Below are 6,700 nucleotides of genomic sequence, written 5' to 3' on the forward strand. Positions count from 1 at the left end.
GCTGGGATTACAGGTGTGAGCCACTGTGGCTGGCCCAAAGTCATTTTAAAGTTAACATTTAACTTGAAAACGTATCTGAATTATGTGGAGAATTCTTACTTTGCTGCTTCTCTTCATGAGGCTTATTAATCCTTTAGCAGAATAGAAACTTAATATATAAGATCATTGAAAGCAAAATAAATATATATTTGTTTCTTCATCTTTGCAATATAATGCTCCAATAAAGGTTACCTTTGAGCCTTTCCACCAGCTCAAAAGCGAGAAAGCTTAAATAGATGTATCTCGTTGGTTTTTTGTCATTAGTGAAGAATCATATCAATCACATGTATCTGACATTGAGGGTGCAAAAAAATGCAAAATAAAAACAAATTATTAGAAGCCTCAAATGTGATAAAATAATTTTAAAAACAAAGTAACTGCTTTTTAAAATGTTATTTCTCATGAAAATAACTTCCATGACTCATTCTGGTCCTAATACATTGGCAGGTAACTGTCTGTCTGCTTTTACCTAACTGTCCTCCAAGTAGGCTTCTCCTCATGAAGTGATAGCAGAGAGGGGCAGTGGGTAGGGAACAGAAGAGCGTGAGGAAGAGAAGAGAGAAGAGGAAGGTGAGGAAGGGAGGAACAACAGAAGCCTCAGTCTCTGCAGCATCCGGTGAGGGCTGAATGAGGTGGGAGGGTACAGCAGGGCTCTGTACTGTGAATACTGGCCTCACCTCCCCAGGTGGCTTCATGGAGCAGACGAGAAGGGAGATGGAGTGGACTGAGCAGGCAGTGCCCTTATTCAAGCACTCATGGTTATTAATATCTTCCATTAAACCTATGTCTACAGGATAACACTCAATGACCCACTAGAAACAAGCCTACCTAGTTTTAAAAGCAACAACAAAATGTACAGTCTGACTAACCTCAAATATAAGCATGACATCATTTTTAAATGAGGTAATAGGCTTTCTCATCTCCTTTCTTATGTTGCAACAACACACAATATTTCTCAGTTTTAATTGCTTTTGTCTCGAGTGTATGATATTTTAATTCATCAAACTCTTACCGATTAACAAGATACTACTGATAACAAAAAAACATTTGAGAAGATGCTTTGAAGGCTTTGACCACCAACAAAAATGTACTCCACAAACCCACTCTGATTATATTACTAAACACATCCATCCTTTTACACTCAGGAGTAACCACAACTTCATCTCACAATAGCTACATAAAAGGCAATCACATAACAAATGCCTCAAGCATTTTTTATTACTATCACCTAAGAATTTATTTCACATTTCCTCAGGACTCAAAATATTTTCAAACACTATTTGCCATTTATGTGTATGAGCCTACATTTTTCATTACAACAAGATATCACAAGACAACCTTCTTAAGTGTATGCTTCCTCCACCAAGTAATATTTTACTTTATACGAAATCATCAGGATCCAAGGCAATTTTTACTGACTAAGAAAACTTTCATGGGGCAAGACTGCTAGTTGAGATCCATGCCATGATGTCATCCTGGCCAGTCAATCTGAGCAGTTGACTGTATATCACAAGTTATGATTTCTTCCTGGGTCCTGTGGGATTATGCTTTGTTTCTTCATCTCCTACAATGTGGTGAAAAAGAGATTGGAAATTCCTCTTTACAAGCCAGGCTCTGTCAGGAGTTTCTGGAATTATCTGAACATTGTGATTATTGTAGTTGGTTTAAGAACGACAAATTCCCGGCCGGGCGCGGTGGCTCACACCTGTAATCCCAGCACTTTGGGAGGCCAAGACGGGCGGATCACGAGGTCAGGAGATCGAGACTATCCTGGCTAACACGGTGAAACCCCGTCTCTACTAAAAATACAAAAAATTAGCCGAGCATGGTGGTGGGTGTCTGTAGCCCCAGCTACTCTGGAGGCTGAGGCAGGAGAATGGCGTGGACCCAGGAGGCGGAGCTTGCAGTGAGCCGAGATCACGCCACTGCACTCCAGCCTGGGCGACAGAGCAAGATTGCGTCTCAAAAAAAAAAAAAAGAATGACAAATTCCCTTCCTACATATAAATTTAAAAGCTTGTTAATTATGTTCTCCTTCACTTCAACACTGATACTCACTTTAATATCTCTGAAGGAGACTCCAAATGGTCTCCACTATTATATTAACTTTACTATTCCTAATAATTTTTTTCTTCTACACAAGTTTTCCCTCTGGATTTAGCAGTCTTCTACGACTGGAAAAGCAATTTTCAATATTAACTTTATTTTATTAAAATAAAATCAATATTAACTCTCAGTTAACCTCATTAACAATAAAAATAATTGATTAATTTATATTTGGATTTGGAACATAAGATGAAATCCTGAGAAATAACTGTCATTACTTTTCTAGTAACATTTTTCTTAAACATATTAAAATGAATTTTTTATTTCTCTGTACAAATGCAAACTGATGACAAGAAGAATCAGCTTGAAAGTATCCCTGGGAGCAAGGGAAATTGGCTAGGGCTTAAAATTTTCTGCAAATAATCAGAGAAGTCAAAATTCATGTTATAACCATTACATATTATGCCTAGGTTTGATTCTATTACAACTTCCAATACTTTTTTTTCAAGATCTCATTCCCAAAGGCCACAGGGCAGAAATTTTGTACTTTCAGGATTAAAAGCCCTTGTGATTAGTCCTCTTACGTTTTTAAACATGTGCATTATTAGAAACGGCACAACTGCCCTGTAATCCCAGCACTTTGGGAGACCGAAGCAGGCAGATCACCTGAGGTCAGGAGTTGGAGACTAGCCTGGCCAAAATGGTGAAACCCCATCTCTACTAAAAATACAAAAAATTAGCTGGGCGTGGTGGTGCATGCCTGCAGTTCCAGCCACTCAGGAGGCTGAAGCATGAAAATCGCTTTAACCTGGAAGGGGAAGGTTCAGTGAGCCAAGATGGCGCCTTGCACTCCAGCCTGGGTGACAGAGGAAGACTGTCTCAAAAAAAAAAACAACAACAACGACATCACAACTGAAGACCATGATATTGCCACTAGTATATAGCTGTGAAGTGCATGATTCCACGACTCAGCTCAGCAAGACAAAGTATGAAGATATCCCTCTAAAGTCTTGGGCAAGTAATTCATTACTGTACAGATGACTTCTGTTTGATTATCATTCTTCACAGCCTTTATTCCCACCTTCCCCTTCAAAAAAGTATAAGTTTGGTTTTTGAAGCACTGGTAGCATTGGTATGAACCTAGGATTCCAGATCAAATGTTATTTGATATCACTATAGTCAGGTGATAAAAATATAGAAATGAGTTTTATTTGTGTTTTTTTTTTCACCACAGAATATGTAGTAATATTCATGTATTTCTAAAAGAATTTTTAAAGAATAGACTCATCAATTTGTCATAGTGTAAATACTTTATAGACTACGGAAAGCTGCAGTAATAGAGTCAGCTTTGATTTATAGTTAAAATTCTTATTGGTTGAAGAATAAATATGTGAAACAATGAAAACAATAAACAAAGCAAAAAGAACACAGAAGATTTGCCTTTATTGTTCAAGCTTCCAAAATATCTAGAAATGCTCTGATTTAACAGTGTGGCTACCCCAAAGAATCTGGGAGCGCAGTTAGAGATAATCAAAATTTAGTTAAAGAAGCACTTTCTCTTTGGGAAAATGCTAAGACCCTGAAATTATAAATAGAAACAGGAAAAGAGCTGTCTTTTTGTTTGTTTGGAATTTGTAAGTATTCCATTTGAGGTAGAGTACTAAACTACTACTTCACAGAACTATAACAAAATCGATTGATCCTCTCTCATATGAATTTATGAAGCATCACACCAGCTCCCAAGGACATATGAGCCCTTTCCATATTTTTGCATTAGATATATTTCAAGAACTGTTAACTTATTGGATGATGGGCATACGTACTTTGCAAATTATAACAATTATGAGTAATTGGACAGTGGCTCAGGCCTGTAATCCTAGCACTTTGGGAGGCCATGGCAGGCCAGATCGTTTGAGCCCAGGAGTTTGAGACCAGCCTGGGCAACATAGCAAGACCCCATCCCTACAAAAAATAAAAAATTAGCCATGTGTGGTGGCACACGGCTGTAGTTCCAGCTACTTGGAGGCTGAGGTGGGAGAATCACTTGAGCCTGGGAGGTCAAGGCTGTGGTGAGCCATGATTGTGCTACTGCATTCCATGCCTGGGCAACAGAATGAGAAGCTACCTCAAAAAAAAAAAAAAGAGTAACTGAAGATAAATTTACCTGTGAGTTCCAGAATTAAACAACTCCTAAAAAACAATTTATTTATTTATTTTTTACTTTTACTTTTATTTATTTATTTATTTATTTATTTATTTTGAGACAAAGTCTGGCTTTGTTGCCCAGGCAGTAGTGCAGTTTTGCAATCTTGGCTCATTGCAGCCTCCACCTCCTGGGCCCAAGTGATCCTCTCACTTCAGCCTCCTGAGTAGTTGGGACTACAGGCATGTGCCACCACGCCCAGCTAATTTTCATATTTTTATGACAGAGAAAGGGTTTCATCACGTTACCCAGACTGGCCTCAAACTCCTGGATTCAAGAGATCCACCCACCTCAGACTCCCAAAGTGCTGGAATTACAGATGTGAGCCTCTGTTTGCAGCCTAAAAGTCTTATTTATTTATTTGAGACCAAGTCTTGCTTTGCAGTGCAGGCTGGAGTACAGTGGCGTGTTCTCGGCTCACTGCAACCTCCACCTCCCAGGTTCAAGCAATTATCGTGCCTCAGCTCCCCAAGTAGCTGGGAGTACAAGCGTGCACCACCACGGCCCACCAATTTTATGTATTTTTAGTAGAGACAGGGTTTCGTCATATTGCCCAGGCTGGTCTCAAACTCCTGGGCTCAAGCAATCCACCCGCCTCAGTCTCCCAAAGTGCTGGGATTACAGGCATGTAATTTTAGGCGCCCAGCCCTAAAAGTGTTTTTGTTTTTTGTTTTTTTTTTGAGATGGAGTCTTGCTCTGTCATCCAGGCTAGAGTGCAGTGGTGCAAGGTTGACTTACTGCAACCTCCACCTCCTGGGTTCATGCAATTCTCCTGCCTTGGCCTCCCAGGTAGCTGGGATTACATGCATGCGCCTCCACACCTGGCTAATTTTTGTATTTTTAGTAGAGATGGGGTTTCACTGTGTTGGCCAGGCTGGTCTCAAACTCCTGACCTCAAGTGATCCGCCTACCTCAGCCTCCCAAAGTGCTGGGATTACAGGCATGGGCCACCACACCCAACCTGAGTCATTTTTAAATAGAAATATATTAGTTAGGGTAAGTGAAGATATGCTGTGATAACAAACAACAAAATCTCTGTGACTTAAAACAGCAGTGGCTTACTTCTCACTCACAAAGTCAGTCACGTAACTTTCCTTGTTGACTTTCTTTCCTTTGGTAACTCAGGGATCTGGAGGCCTTCCATTTTGTGACTTTGCCATCTTCAGCATGTGGCCTCTGAGGTCATCACAGAAGCAAAACAGGATGTGTAGACAATCATGCATGGAATTTTATGGTCAGGTCTGAAAGTACATTCCCTCTGCCAACTCCCACTAGATAGAACCCTATCATGTGGCTATAGTCTAACTGCAAGAAAGGCTAAAAAAATACGTGTGCCCAGGAGGAAATGCTTCTACCACAAAATCTCTATAGTATGGTTTTATGCAAATATCTACCATTATTTCTGAACTAGGACTGCCAAAGGCGTGAAACGCTTATCTTTGCCTCTGTAATTTCAGCAGTTATCATGACTTTGTTTTTGTTTTTTTTTTGAGATGGAGTCTCACGGTGTGCCCAGGCTGGAGTGCAGTGGTGCGATCTCAGCTCACCGCAACCTCTGCCTCCCAGATTCAAACGATTCTTCTGCCTCAGCCTCCCGAGTAGTTGGAATTTTTTTTTTGGAATTTTTGCATTTCACCATGTTGGCCAGGCTGGTCTTGAACTCCTGACCTCAAGTGATCTACCCACCTAGGCCTCCCAAAGCGCTGGGATTACAGGCATGAGCCGCTGTGCCTGGCCATGACTTCTTTAAATGAACATTGAACTGTGATTTTGTTTTGTTCACATTGATAAATACTGAACAAACAACTGTGAGTCTGAGGTCATGTTCACTGACAATATGTAGACTGTAACTTTCTATATGGCCTGTTAAGTGCTGAATCATATACTTTCAACTCTTCAGCAGAGTAGAGGTAAGACTGATATTATCTTATGAAAGGTAAGGAGTTCAAGAGGTCAAATGACTAAATAGAAAGTCACTTCCCAACTCCACCTTGAAAATAAGCGAAAAGAGCACTTGGAAACAGCCCAAGAATCTTCTCAAAAAGTAATTTTGCTTTTGCTCCAACACAAAATGATCAAGCCAAAAAGTTCTAAATCAGCATTGTCCAATAGAAATAGAGAATGATGAGAGGCTGAGGTGGGAGGATTGCCTGAGCTTAGCAGATCGAGGCTGCAGTGAGCTATGATTGCGCCACTGCACGCCATCCTGGATGACACAGCAAGACCCCGTCTCCAAAGAAAAAACAAAAACAACAAAAAAAGAGAGCAACAGAGTGAGCCACATATGTAATTTTCTAGTAGCCACATTTTACTTTGTGTGTGTTTGTTCCTTTTTATTGTTGAGTTATAGTCCATTTGTATGGATATATAACAGGTTGTTCATCCATTCTCTAGTTGATGGACTTTTGAGTTA

This window comes from Mandrillus leucophaeus, unplaced genomic scaffold (genome assembly GCF_000951045.1).
Source record: "Mandrillus leucophaeus isolate KB7577 unplaced genomic scaffold, Mleu.le_1.0 Scaffold730, whole genome shotgun sequence".
Classification (NCBI taxonomy): domain Eukaryota; kingdom Metazoa; phylum Chordata; class Mammalia; order Primates; family Cercopithecidae; genus Mandrillus; species Mandrillus leucophaeus.